This window comes from Dermacentor albipictus, chromosome 5 (assembly GCF_038994185.2).
Source record: "Dermacentor albipictus isolate Rhodes 1998 colony chromosome 5, USDA_Dalb.pri_finalv2, whole genome shotgun sequence".
NCBI classification, from domain to species: Eukaryota; Metazoa; Arthropoda; class Arachnida; order Ixodida; family Ixodidae; genus Dermacentor; species Dermacentor albipictus.
The window spans coordinates 145,226,339-145,239,813 of record NC_091825.1 but is presented as its reverse complement, the minus strand read 5'-3'; the positions used below and the strand labels follow the sequence as shown (position 1 = coordinate 145,239,813).

At 45.9% G+C, this 13,475-nt stretch overlaps 1 protein-coding gene across 4 annotated transcripts in view; it reads right to left on the bottom strand.

The window, feature by feature from the left end:
• Positions 1–13,220, bottom strand: part of LOC135906297 (uncharacterized) — a 35,883-nt gene extending 22,663 nt beyond the window's left edge. For 2 of the 4 annotated variants that reach the window (XR_011514650.1, XR_011514651.1), the window contains exons 1-3: positions 11,689–13,218; positions 11,547–11,614; positions 11,270–11,469 (exon numbers count right to left, since the gene is read on the bottom strand). The gene's annotated coding sequence lies outside the window, so the exon portion shown is untranslated. Of the gene's footprint in view, positions 1–11,269; positions 11,470–11,546; positions 11,615–11,688 lie in introns of all 4 variants that reach the window. The other 2 variants (XM_070539136.1, XR_011514652.1) reach the window with 2 other exon arrangements.
• Between the last annotated feature and the right edge of the window lie 255 nt (positions 13,221–13,475).

Genomic DNA, 13,475 nt, shown 5'->3' with positions numbered 1-13,475 from the left:
AAGACGAAAGGCAAAGCAAACCGTGTTATATGTAAGCTCCCGAATTCTCTAAAGATATTTCAATGAGGTTACAAATCGAAAAATACGGATATGGTTTATCGAGGAATACGGCAGGAAAAACACGAAAATACAGAAGCTTGGGACGGGACTCAAGAATCCGTAAGACGCATGAGAAAGTGTCGCTCACATTCGACAAGCTATGCAACAGCAATCGGCCGTGCCTGTGTGCTGCGACCGTAAAAACAGTGCAAGTGCAGACAAATGTGGGGTCATCGAATATGTTGCAATTTCTGTGACTTTCTTGAAGCTGTTCATACGGGCGTGTTTGACGGAAAAAGAACAGGCGCGTGCACGTTCTCTCGCCTAATTAACCGCGGTACACAATGCGACATCTTAAGCAGGCTTGTATTTGTTCGTGTCTTATTTTAATTGCGCCGGCTGCTTCCTCGGCAATTACCCGTTCTGTGCATGTGCCATTGCACCACCAACTTCTTGGCAGATCCCTCGCTCAGGCTATGTACCACAGTATAGAAATCTATTGTAAAATATCATCGAAGCACTCCAAGACTGAGCAAGAGAGCGGCTCCTTGTCGCGAGCACGTGTTACTCTAATGAACCATTCATATTCGAAGCAGTCATCGGTCTATTGTTTTCAACAATGGTGCTGTGAACCGGCCTACTACCTCTCCGCCCATAAGGAAGGTCAACCTGCAAAGAAGCAGAAAAGGAAACTGGTGGAGCAGCGGATCGGGCAACGAGACCGAAGAGAAAACCATATGTAAGCATCGGAACAGCTCACTGAGAAGCAAGACGCCATTGTTACACGACTAGAAATGAGCGAAGCATATATTTACGAAGAAAAGCAAAGTGCATGATGATGCGAGAAAAAGCTGCGGAATGAAGTACAAACCTAGTAGAGTTGACTGTTGGGCTAGTTGGTCGTCGATATTTGAAGTAGTAGCTTAGCGCAAATAAAACCACGAACACAAGGGAGACAGACAAGGACAAGCGCTGCTCACAACTGTTTATTGGAAAGGAAGGATGGTGCATACATATATATCCTCTTGTCACGCATGCGCCTACCAAGCAGTAGTGAAGCCGGAACATGCACATCAAAGGCGATCGCGCAAGAAGGTAAATTCGGCATCCAGTAATGTGATAGAAGGCTCACTCACACATCTATCTCTATTCTTCTTGATAAAGAAGGCCTCAAGAGCGAGCCTGGAAGACGCGTTGCCGCTCCTGCCAAGAATAGTTGTCTCTGAAAATCGAGCGTCGCAACCACACGCGGTAACATGAGCCACCAAATGTGCGCCCTTATCCTCTTTTTTCTTTAGTTTTTGCGCGTGTTCCCTTAGACGGTCATTCACACAACGCTCAGTTTGACCAATGTAGAGCTGCCCACAAGGGTGCAAGGGAATTGCATAAACAACCCCTCTGGAGCACTCAACAAAGGGCTTCTCATGCCTCGTGCGGCAGCCCCGCCTGCTCTTGCAGCAAACTCGAGAACACAGCTTCGAAAGCTTGTTGGGCGCAGAGAAAACCAGAGGTATACCATGACGGTTAGCAATGGCAAGGTATGCCTGGTATGCAATGGTATGCCGTTCCACCTTCCGTCCGGCCCCACGACCTGGTAGGTCTCAACCGAGACGTTTCTGCAAGGTGTAGCCAAGAGGACCATGACCAGTGTCTGAAGGAGGGACTTTACTTCATCTCAAGGTGTTCAAGCAGGGCTTCTGTCGTTCATGCTAAAAAGAGCTTAGAAGGTGTCGTAAAGTATTTCAAGCAAAATGAGCTTATGCTGCTGCAGTCAGATAAGGAAGGAGGGTTTGTTGTGTTGCCAAAAGGTCAGTTTGACGAAAAAGCGCAGGCAGCGGTGAATAAGAATTTCGTTCCTATTAGTAAGAGTGCAGTTAGTCAAGTCGAAATTCATCGAGTTCTGCAAAAGTTTGAACTTGACCACCCTTGCTAAAGGTATCAAGAATAGCAAAGAAGGCTGCTTGACCGTGTTCTTTACTGCGAAAACGCACAAGCCCGATATTCCGTTCAGAAATATTGTTAGCGAGCGCGGGGCGTGGCAGCATTGCGTGAGCCTTTTTCTTTTGAATAAGCTTAAGACGCTACAGGTGGATGACCCTTTCCGTGTTAAAAGTTCATCGGAGGTCGCGCAATTTGTTAAATGTAATGACGGCATTAAGTATGGTTTTTCCGTTGACGTAGATCTATTCTATTCAATTCCTCAGGACAAGCTTCTCGTTTTCTTAAGGGAATGTATTGAATACAACGACGTGGTCGACTTCCAGAACTCGGCGGGCCTTTCAGTAGACAGCTTTTTAACATTGCTTGAGTTTTATTTAAGTGTGACTTTTATTTTTTACAACGAGCAGCCATATCTGCAACGCCGGGGAGTGTGTATTGGGTCTTGTGTTGCTCCTAATTTGCGCGTCATTTTTTTCTTTTATTGATAGGTCTTTAGAGCAGGTTTTTAATGGGGGGCAGGTTTTAAAAGTTTTTTGGTATGTTGATGATTTTCTAGTGCTTTTAAACAATAAGGGTGACTTTACATCCCCTGCTTTTATTTTAGACGCTTTTAACAACCAAGGCCAAGGGCTTGTTTTTACCCATGAACTTCCTGACGACACAGGCCTGCAGTTCTTAGATTTAAAACTGTCTTTTGAAGTTGGCCACGTCTGCTGGTCCTATCAACCGCGAGCCATGAAGCAATTGCTGCCATACCATTCCGCACACTCTAAAGTGGTGAAGCGAGCAGTTGGTAATCTTTGCTTGGAATCGGCTTTGCGGAAATCGTGCGCACACCAAATGCGGTCTAGTTTTGCAAACCAAGTTGGACGCCTTTTGGCAGCTGGTTTCCCTTTGACGGTCGTCAATGCCATAGCAGAGTCTCTTCTGCAAAAAGTAAAGCTTGGAGCACGAAGGGCAAGCGCAGAAGTCGAACGACAGAAGGTAAGACCAGAGGTTATTCCCTATGTACACAAGGTGTCACAACCTTAAGAAGGTTGCTAACCGTCATGGTATACCTCTGGTTTTCTCTGCGCCCAACAAGCTTTCGAAGCTGTGTTCTCGAGTTTGCTGCAAGAGCAGGCGGGGCTGCCGCACGAGGCATGAGAAGCCCTTTGTTGAGTGCTCCAGAGGGGTTGTTTATGCAATTCCCTTGCACCCTTGTGGGCAGCTCTACATTGGTCAAACTGAGCGTTGTGTGAATGACCGTCTAAGGGAACACGCGCAAAAACTAAAGAAAAAAGAGGATAAGGGCGCACATTTGGTGGCTCATGTTACCGCGTGTGGTTGCGACGCTCGATTTTCAGAGACAACTATTCTTGGCAGGAGCGGCAACGCGTCTTCCAGGCTCGCTCTTGAGGCCTTCTTTATCAAGAAGAATAGAGATAGATGTGTGAGTGAGCCTTCTATCACATTACTGGATGCCGAATTTACCTTCTTGCGCGATCGCCTTTGATGTGCATGTTCCGGCTTCACTACTGCTTGGTAGGCGCATGCGTGACAAGAGGATATATATGTATGCACCATCCTTCCTTTCCAATAAACAGTTGTGAGCAGCGCTTGTCCTTGTCTGTCTCCCTTGTGTTCGTGGTGTTATTTGCGCTAAGCTACTACTTCAAATATGAAGTACAAACCTGCCGCATGACGAGTAACTTCCGGTAAAACTCCGAGCCCGTTACTTCTGGCTGCTACAATCAAGCACCAATTGAAACAAGTGGCTGAGTGATTTGAAGATGCGAGAACCAGTGCAGAAAGATTTACGTGGATGATGTAATCCTAGGGGAAGCAATGTTTTAATGTGCTGTCAAGTTATACAAAAAGGCTAAACAACTGATGAAAGAGGTGACGATAAACTTCTGGTAATGGACAGCCAATGAAGAGAGCCTAAACAAGATGGAGGAAAACGAAAGGGACGACGATCACATAGGGATGCGATCGAAAGGATACACAATGTTCCTTGCCATTTTATGGAAGTACTCAAAAGACGTGCTATCCTTTCCTGTGAACAAGTATGCATCCTTACCTTAATCGAAAGGGCAGTGCTGCGCAGCAGCAGGAAAGATTTAATGCGCTTGGCTTGTCACCTTTTACGATACGCGCAGAGATAGCCCTTCAAAAATTAGAGAAGGGACGACGCGCGAGATGAGCCACTCCTTAAAGCAGAATGCGACAAGTGGAGGGACCCGATTTCTAAAACGAAGGAGCTGCTCGTTTCAGTTCTCCAATACTACGCAAGCAAGGATCAAATAGAACAAGCATACAAGCTGTACGTCGACGGAAGTGCAATAAGCATACGAAGCGGCACTATACTTGGCTGTCATGTAAACCGATGGAACAAAGTCAAGCCTCCCGACAGCGAAAAGCGACGCAGCTCCAATCAAAGAGCCATGTTTCACAAGACTTGAGCTAATGGCAGCGGTGATGGCATCAAGGCTAGGCGTCTAAATAAAAAGTCATTTCACCACAAGAATTGAAGCAGCCTGCTTGACCGACTCAATGATTGTACTGCATTCCATCACAGGGATAAGCAAAGGGGATACATTTGTGAATAGACGCAGAAGCAAGAGGAAACAAACGAGCGAGTCGTGCATTCAAGTTGAAGACAATCTGGGGCATCTACACACACGTGGTGTAAGCGCAAAGACGTTGACGGACTCGAAAAATAGGGTGGCATGTACCCGAATGAGTTACATCTGTGGAGCCGGAAAGAGCAAGCGTAATTCACACGAATGTAGAGGTGGACGATGAACACGAATCACATTATCACACCCGAACAGGAACAAGAGAATAAACTAATCTTGGAAATCAAATTTCTCATACGGGCAGCATCTAACAGCATGTGTTTTCAGGTTCATAGACAACGCAATATCACAAAGGCCGTTTACAGGCCGTTTAATTGCAGAGACATAGCACACGACGAAAGTACTACTCAGGCAGCCAAGTGGAAATGTCGATTCCAGCGCTAAGTAATTTAAAATAAGTGGACAAGAATTGTCACAACAAAGGACTCGCAAGACAAAAGACTTGCACCAAAGCCGATAATCAAAGCCGGCCCGTCATCACATTTCCAAAGGACGGGTATTTCACTGAACCGCGAATATGTCACGTTGATCAAATATTGCTTGGCGGATTTCAAGCAAAGCTAGCGCAAGTGCGGGTTAAGTTGCGAATACTGCAAGGTCGCCAAGATGTGAAAAGTGTTTTAAATAAATGCATAGTCTGCAAGGGGGCGTAACACATCATCAGCCTGGTTACGCCCACTGCAGGGCAAAGGCCTCTCCCGTACTTCAACTACCCCGGTCATGTAATAATTGTGGCCATGTTGTCCCTGCGAACTTCTTAATCTCATCCGCCCACCCGACTTTCTGCCGCTCTCTGCTACGCTTCCCTTCTCTTGGAATCCAGTACGTAACCCTTAATGACCATCGGTTATCTTCCCTTTCTTTTTTTTCCTTCCCTTTTTCTTGATTTCAACTAAGATATCATTAACTCGCGTGTTTTCCCACACCCAACGTGCTCTTTCCTTATCCCTTAACGTTCAATTCAATTCAATTTTATTTCCCAGAAGCACCTGGATGGCTTGCTGGCTAAAAGCTGCTAGAGCAGCTTGACAAAAGGCGCAGGAAGCCGTTACAAGGCATAGCGGACAAGACAAAAAAAAAGAGTTATAATCGCAAGCAATGGAACCAAACCCGATTTCAGTTTGAGAAATCAGTTTTGCAAGATATGCCAAAGATCAGCAAATTAAGTATTGAAATAAAGAAACAAAGTTGAGAACAGGTAACGAAAAGACAACGTTGAAGTTCATTCTCAAATAACAATTTCAAGTGCACTGTACGCAATCAGTAGGCATGAAAACACGAAATAAGAAAACAATACGACTTACAACACGATACATAAGCAATCGCAAACACTGTGTACAAAACAATACACAATAGGCCAGAAACACGGTGTCAAACCTAAAGGTCACTCACAATACGCTGGATCTTTTATTTAGTTACAATTGCACAACATATGTTCAAAGCTGCCTTCTACTATATCCAGCAGTATTTTGGTGCTTATCAAGTGTTAGGGAAACATTGTAAGCCAGTGACTGAAATCTAATTCGTACGAAAATGTGGTATCGCCCACATATCAGTACATCACGTTTTAACAGTTGACCAGTAACGTAACGATGCCGGAGAAGAGAGGTAATTAACGATTTTAGTTGATGAAAAATTAAACCAACAACGTTACACCTATGATTCTTTCCATAGCTCATTGCGTCGTCCTCAATTTAAGTAGAACCCTTTTCGTAAGCCTCCAGGTTTCTGCCCCGTGCGTGAGTACTGGTAAGACACAGCTGTTACATACTTTTCTCTTCAGGGATAATGGCAACCTGCTCTTCATGATCTGAGAATGCCTGCCAAACGCACCCCAGCCCATTCTTATTCTTCTGGTTATTTCAGTCTCATGATCCGGATCCGTGGTCACTTCCTGCCCTAAGTGGATGTATTCCCTTACCACTTCCAGTGCCTCGCTACCTATCGTAAACTGCTGTTCTCTTCCGAGACTGTTAAACATTACTTTAGTTTTCTGCAGATTGATTTTTAGACCCACCCTTCGGCTTTGCCTCTCCAGGTCAGTGAGCATGCATTGCAATTCGTCCCCTGAGTTGCTAAGCAAAGCAATATCAGCGAATCGCGTGTTACTAAGGTATTCTTCATTAACTCTTACCCCCAATTCTTCCCAATCCAGGTCTCTGAATACCTCCTGCAAACACGCTGTGAATAGCATTGGAGAGATCGTATCTCCCTGCCTGACACCTTTATTGGGATTTTGTTGCTTTCTTTATGGAGGACTACGGTGGCTGTGGAGCCGCTATAGATATCTTCCAGTATTTTTACATATGGCTCATCTACACCCTGATTCCGTAATGCCTCCATGACTGCTTAGGTTTCGACTGAATCAAACGCTTTCGTAATCAATGAAAGCTATATATAAGGGTTGGTTATATCCCGCACATTTCTCTATCACCTGAATGATAGTGTGAATATGGTCTTGTATGTAACCTTTGCGAAATCCTGCCTGGTGCTTTGGTTGACAGAATCAGAAACACCTTAGACTTCCATTTGTAATTACCTTAGTAAATACTTTGTAGGCAACGGACAGTAAGCTGATCGGTCTATAATTTTTTAAGTCTGGCGTCCCCTTTCTTATGGATTAGGATTATGTAAGCGTTTTTCCAAGATTCCGGTACGCTCGAAGTCATGAGGCATTGCGTATAGAGGGTGACTAGTTTTTCTAGAGCAATCTGCCCGCCATCCTTCAACAAATCTGCTGTTACCTGATCCTCCCCAGCTGCCTTCCCCCTTTGCATAGCTCCGAAGGCTTTTTTTTTTACTTCTTCCGGCGTTACCTGTGGGATTTCGAATTCCTCTAGACTATTTTCTCTTCCATTATCGTCGTGGGTGCCACTGGTACTGTATAAATCTCTATAGAACTCCTCGGCCACTTGAACTATCTCATCCATATTAATGATATTGCCGGCTTTGTCTCTTAACGCATACATCTGATTCTTGCCAATTCCTAGTTTCTTCATTGCTTTTAGGCTTCCTCCGTATTCATTATCCGCATCTTATTCTGTTCTGCAAAGTCTACTAATAGCTCTCCCCTGCTATTCCTAGTGCATATGCCATATTCCCTCACTGCCTTATCTCCAGCCTGCTTCTTGCCTACCTTGGCATTGAAGTCTCCCATCAGTACAGTGCATTTTGTTTTGACCTGAGCCATCGCCGATTCCACGTCTTCATAGAAGCTTTCGACTGCCTGGTCATCATGACTGGATGCAAGAGCGTACACCTGTACGACCTTCAATGTGTACCTCTTATTAAGGTTCACAACAAGACCTGCCACCCTCTCGTTAATGCTATAGAATTCCTGTACGTTACCAGCTATAGTCTTAATCAGGAATCCGAGTCCTAGCTCTCGCCTCTCCGCTAAGCCCCGGTAACACAGGACGAGCCCGCTTTTTAGCACTGGATATGCTTCATTTGTCCCAACTTCAATGAGCCCTATTATATCCCATTTACTGGCCTCTAATTCCTCCAATAGCACTGCTCGACTCACCTCACTAGATAACGTTCCAGCGTTAAACGTTGCCAGGTTCAGATTCCAATGGCGGCCTGTCCGGATTGGACCGGCCGCCAATCCGACAAGACAGGCCAATTAAATTCTGCCTCCCCTCCCGACAGACAGAGTCAACGAATCGGGGTAATTGCAAGTCACAGGAGCTGACCTCACCGGAAGACTTTATGCGAAAAACAAATACGACATTGTGGAACTATACGTTTTCACCTGCGCGGTAACAAGAGGAGTACACTTGGAGATGACCAATGACATGTCGATATCCAGTTTTTTTTCAAGCTTTCCGGCAATTCACCGCACCACTGGGTATACCTGCCGTAATCTGTTCGTACAACGCCAGTACCTTTACTAAGGCCGAGAAGGAAATGCTTGAAGCTGTTGAGCACGAATGAACGAAGGATTACTGCAGTACCCACCAATGGAAAACAATAGCCTAGTGTGCCCCGTGGAGGTGTGGGAGGGTTTTCGAGTGCCTCACACGAAGCCTGAACACATTGATGCGAAAAATAATCTCAGTGGAGCAGCCACGCACAATTGTAGCAGAAGTTGAAGGAGCGCTCAACAATTGACCGTTAACATACGTGCATGGCGAACCTAATGAGCCTATGCCACTGATACCTGCTAACATAGGCGGACGCCAACAGCTTCAAAGTGGACAAACAAGGCTATACAACGGAGACGTTGAAGAAACACGGCGATGCTGATGCGAACTCGTAAAAGTTAGTGGATGAGATGGCATCGCGAATATCTTAAGTAAATAGGTGCTAATTTTCTGGTGTTAAGACCGGGTCAGGCGTTTTTTCATCATTCATCATTAGTACAGAAGGAGATCCCGGAGTTACAAGAACTGTCAGGGGAACCTCCTATTAGCAATTTAACATCGCACGATTTAATACATTTTGGCAACATAGCAGCGACAGACATCACAGAACACGAAGTTAATGAAAAAATAAACAAATACAAAAAGTTGTTTACAATAATTGAAGTTCAAAACACAAGCAAATGAAACCGATACAGCGTAGGAAAAAATAAATATGTAGTAATTGACACGCTATGGAAACATAGGAATGACATATGTCAAAGGACACGGGGTTAATGTAACAGATAATTAGAAACAAATATATGCTTACAATACGCAAAGTACAAATGTTATATAGACTATGCGACAAAAAATTTGAAATGCTTAAGAAAGGATAAAAAAGAAGACAAAAGATATAGAATAACCAATAAATGAAGGCTGTCGATACAATAGGTAAGTACATTATCATTGAAAACTGGGAAATAGATTTGTACACAATATATACTTATAGTAATGGATCAGTAGCCAGTAGTGTCGTTGGTAAATATTTCTTCGTCTCTCTCCTGAATTTTAATGTTGTGCGGCAGGCTTTAATATGGGGTGGTAGTTTGTTCCAATATTTAATGGAGGTAAAAAGGGAAGTAAACATTCCACAATTAGTGTTTATTCGAGGGAGTAAAAAATTGTTAGAGGGAAATCTCGTATTGTTAGTGTTGGTAAGAGCAGAGTTATTAAATGCATCTAAAATTATTTCACGATTTCGTGTGTGGTATATTAGTAAAACCAATTTGAGCTGGAGCATGTAACGTAATCGAAGTATTTTTAAGGAACTGAAAATTGGTACTGCATGCGACATGTAACTAGAGAAATTATAGATCCTCAAGGCTTGATTTTGTAAATGTTGATGTATTATGTGCGAGCAATATGTGTTTCCCCAAACTAAGATGCAGTATTGCAAGTGACAGTGAATAAATGCGTAATAAAGTGAAGTTCTAACGTATTGTGGAAAATACGAGCGCGTTAGGATTAGTACTCTTATTCCAAAGACATTTTTTTTTTGAGACCATGTCAGCACGCAAGTTAAGTTTAAGTTGGGGGTCAAGTTGGACGCCAAGGAAGACAACTTCATGTGCAGGTGAGAGAACATGAGTTTGTAAGACGAGCGATGGCGCGTTTATGTGTATGAAAAAACATGACTGAGTTTTCGAAGGGTTGATGTTAAGTTTGTTACTTGTGCACCACGCAGATAAGTTGCTTAGGTCAGAATGCAGTCGTTTTATTACAGTACTTATGCATCGAAGAACATATTGGAAAATGTGCCGAATTGAAAGAAGTTACCCTGGTCGCGACGAAATAACAAGGGCTTGTCTAATTCAGAGAGGCAACAAATAATTTCTCGGAACATCTGCGAACATCTTTGAAGGGTGCCTCAAGCATCCCGCCAAAGCCTATCTCATGCAAGTTGGAAGGCGGGAGCCTGTAAAATATCTTCATCAAAGTGCTCGAAGACGAATACAAGAAAGGCTCCTTGCCACGAGCTATAAATAAACCATTCACGTTCGAAGCAGTCACCGGTCTCGATCGTTCTAACATGCGTCATCAACTCGCCGCGATCACCTGAGAGCTAGTCACGGTGTGCGCTGTGTGGAATCTCCCGCTTCTTGGCCCAATACCTCGCTATGGAAAAGTGCCACAGGTATTATTGGTTTGGCAAGTAAATACCCATAATTTATTTAGAGTTTACCACTTCTATCACTCGCCGTGTGAGGCAATGAGCGTCGACCCTTCTCCCGAACAATGAAGCAATGGTGCACAAGCAAACCCCGCATCGCTGTCCTGTGTACTACGTAAACAAGTCGTGTACGCAAGGCAACAAATCACACTAACACGGCGCTGGAGTGCATACGACGTGAAAAAAACAAATCGCCAATTGCCGTCAAAAAACGCAAACAGTAAAGAAACCTTCTCTTGCATCGATTCGAACAGCGCGCGGAAGCCACGTAATTTTTTATGCGCTATTGCGTCCAGTATCAACTACGACATGCGAGCAACTAGCAAAGCGGTAACACGTTGCAGCTCCTACTAAGGGCGCTTGTGCCTGAAGTAGTCCCACCTGCTTTGCTTCGAGTCAAGAGCGGCAGTACTCGGAAAAGCACGAACTAAATATAACAGTGAATAATATTAACAATGAATAATAATAATAATAATAATAATAATAATAATAATAATAATAATAATAATAATAATAATAATAATAATAATAATAATAATAATAATAATAATAGGACATAGCGATAGTACGAATCGTGTTTAAGCGATATTTACCAGTAGTAGCAAACGAAGTTCCCCGTAGCAGAAGGACGCCATGGACGTGGAAATGCAAAGGAGCCAACGCGGTCAGCCACGGTAAGGGGTGCTCAAGGCCATCTCCGGTGGGGGACGTTGGGAGGATGGCAAACGTGGAGCAGCACGCTGGATATCCTTCCGACTCGTGGTCCGCAATCTCGAAAGCGGACCTCGGGATCCTGAAACGACAACAAGATTTTTTTTTAAGCACTCGAGAACACAGATGTACTACTATTCACCTGTACGTGGTACTTACCCGGTGCAGAGCCACAAGGCCGCTCCGACGAGGGAACACGGTAGACCGGGCGCGGTGCGAGTGATGCTCTGGAAAATAGCGAGGACAGTAAGCACACACTGAAAAACAAACAGCAACAACGGCAATGAAACGGGCAGCTTACTGTAGCTGCTGCCCGGCCCAGCTCCGACGAGAACAGCAGGCGACGTCCGGCGTCGAGGTGCTGCGTAGAGCGGGTTAGTGCCTGATAGCTGGCGAGGTAATGTCCGAATGCCGTTTGCTTCCGTCATTCCCACATTTTGCTCGATAGCACGCGCACTCACGCGCGCGGGCTATCTACGTCACGAAATAGTGGGGTCGGGTCGCAAGGCCGTTCGGATGGGTCCATGTCCCTGACGCAGTCGTAAGAGGACGGCTATCAGCTGTTGCCTGCGCAGCGTAAGCTAACCCTCTGTGCCAGCTAAAACCTGAAGCTATACAACGCCACCCCGCAACACGTGGCCCGTCCTCTTCGATTCCGGCACGGAGAAGACCCGTGTGGCCGCAAGCCATGCCCACGAAACCTCGGGCTTACAGCTAAGCAACACTAACTTTACGCAATTTTGTGGTGTAGCTATACAACCCTAGTGAGCGCTAGCTAGTGCAACTGAACAAAGAGTTAACTTCTCTAAGGCATGCGCCACCCTCGCCAGCTAGACCATCTAGAAAAAAATGCACAGAGTGCACACACACAGGCCTTTTGAGCGTTTAGGACGCTCGATGCGAAGCTCGTAGAGACGACGCTCGCCGTGACGAGGGGTTGCCGCGCAGGTCCTGGGGTTAGTGGCCACGCTCAGAGTTCATCCACAGTTCAATAGTCCCGGCGCCGTCGGGGGGTGGAAACGCGCACAAACAAAAGAACGAGTACTCGGCAGGAAAGACTTGCGGCTTATATACGCTGCGCCGGCTCGACCGGAGTGTCGTCGGCGTATAGCGACGTAGTTATGCCGGCTGGCGGTCACTTACACACCGGGAGCTCGAAAGCCGGGCCAGGAATTGCCGAGACAGCAGGTGGGTCAGGCTACAAGTCTCTCGAGGCGTGCCTCACGTCTTGCAGGCCCGGGGCATGAAGCCAGTGCTTCCAGAGTCGGCCGAAGGCGGGAACGTGCGCAGCGTGCAACTTCGAGAAGCGCTGCCACTGTCAGCGCGTAATTACGACCAGCAGGGACTCGAGGTACGGTGAGGCGCAGAAGGCAGCCCAGACGAGGCACGTCGAAGTGGACAGAAAAAGCAAAATGGCGGCCCGAGCCTCCGGATGCTCGCTAAATGCCCGCGACGACTGCGATCCTAAGCTCTTCGGCGCATGCGTTGATACGTTCGGGCCATTTCTTTTCTTCTCTCATTGGTCTAATGACGAACTACGTCACCGGCTCGCTAGCCGCCGCACCGCTGTTATCACCGCGATCGGCGCGAGTGGGGATGGTAAAAAAACAAAGGAACAAAGAGAAGAAAAAAAAGTTGCAGCCTGCGTACAGTTGCCGAACTCGGAATGTTCTAGAAGCTTCCACATGCTTCCACTGTGTTCTTGGACACGGAATGGCGTTAGCGCTGTCGCCGTAGTTTTATCGATATTATAACCCGCCGACGGAACCTTCGCGGTCCGTGGCTCCGTGGTCGCCTTCGCATTCGCGTTGGGCTCCGGCAGCGAGCATGACTTGCAACTCGTGAGCGCGCGTCGCGACATGTTTCGTGTCGTCTGCACGCGTAGTTGCTTGCTCCTGCCGCACCGTTTCTCTTCGAACGAAAAAGAAAATTGAAATTCTAGGCCTTCAATTGCGTGCCCGAACGACACGACATTATTATGAGACGCGTTGTAGCAGGCGCACTAACGGGCTAATTCTAACCACCTGGAGTTCTTTCGCACGCATCTAAACCTATAAGTGCACGAGCGTTTTAGCATTTCGGCCGTTA